This window comes from Condylura cristata, unplaced genomic scaffold, assembly GCF_000260355.1.
Source record: "Condylura cristata isolate star-nosed mole 26May11 unplaced genomic scaffold, ConCri1.0 scaffold00001, whole genome shotgun sequence".
Lineage (NCBI taxonomy): Eukaryota > Metazoa > Chordata > Mammalia > Eulipotyphla > Talpidae > Condylura > Condylura cristata.
The window spans coordinates 58,477,183-58,478,188 of record NW_004567102.1 but is presented as its reverse complement, the minus strand read 5'-3'; positions in this window follow the sequence as shown (position 1 = coordinate 58,478,188).

The window sequence follows — 1,006 nt, the reverse complement described above, 5'->3', positions numbered from 1 at the left end:
TTTTTTTTTTTTTTTAAAGCAGCCAAGCAACAATGTCAAACAGTCTTGAATCAGGAAAATAATGAACAGTATTGGTTTTGGATTCAGGGTAATGTGACAGCAAAAGCTAGATTCCAGGGAAGTGAAGTGAAAGTTGAAATTTAGACCATGAGTGAGAAAAATTTTCTTTCAAGAAATTTGGTTGTACATGTACAGGGAAGAGGAACGGGAAAGAGAAGGTGATAGTGAGACCTGAATGCAAGGTTAAGATTTTGTTTGTGTACTACCTTATTTTTACATTGGAAAGAGATGAGGGATTTAAAGGACAAAAAAGAGACAAGCAAAATTTTATAATAACCTTCAACTGTCATTGGTTATACACAATAACAGATATGGTCAAAGATGTCATATATAAATAGTTAACGTGATTGAAACAAAAAGTTTCAGCAAGACATTGGTCTTGACATGGTAACAACATGGTATCCTAGAATCTTGGAGTTAGAAGGTACACTATGGTGGTAGTTTCTGATTATTTTGGGGGGGGGGAATCCTAGTGTTATCTCAATTTAAAATAATTTACATTTAAAAATGGAAGGAAAAACTAAAAGCCCATTTTGACAGAGTTCAGAGCCAGCGTTGGGATCAGATCTGTATGGGTGGGTCCACGTATCCATTCCTGTCTGCCTACCAGAGTGAGGCTGTGCTAGAGGAAATTGAGGATCATGAACCATCTAAATTCAGTAAAAATGGAACTGAGGAATAACCTTGCAGACTGAGTCACATGGTAAAAGAGAGTGGCAGGATACAGGCAATGTGCCACTCATAGTTGGCTCTCAACCATAACCAAAACTACAAGGATATGTAATTCATACCAGCTTAACACAGTTCTTAAAGAAAGAATGCTTTGTACAGTGTGTCTAGTGTAGCCAGCTTTTTCAGATTTCAGGAAAGAATCAATAAATCTATTGCAAATTAAAAAAAATTTTCTTAAAAATCATCTCTTCTGGGCCCTCCCTGGTGGCACAGC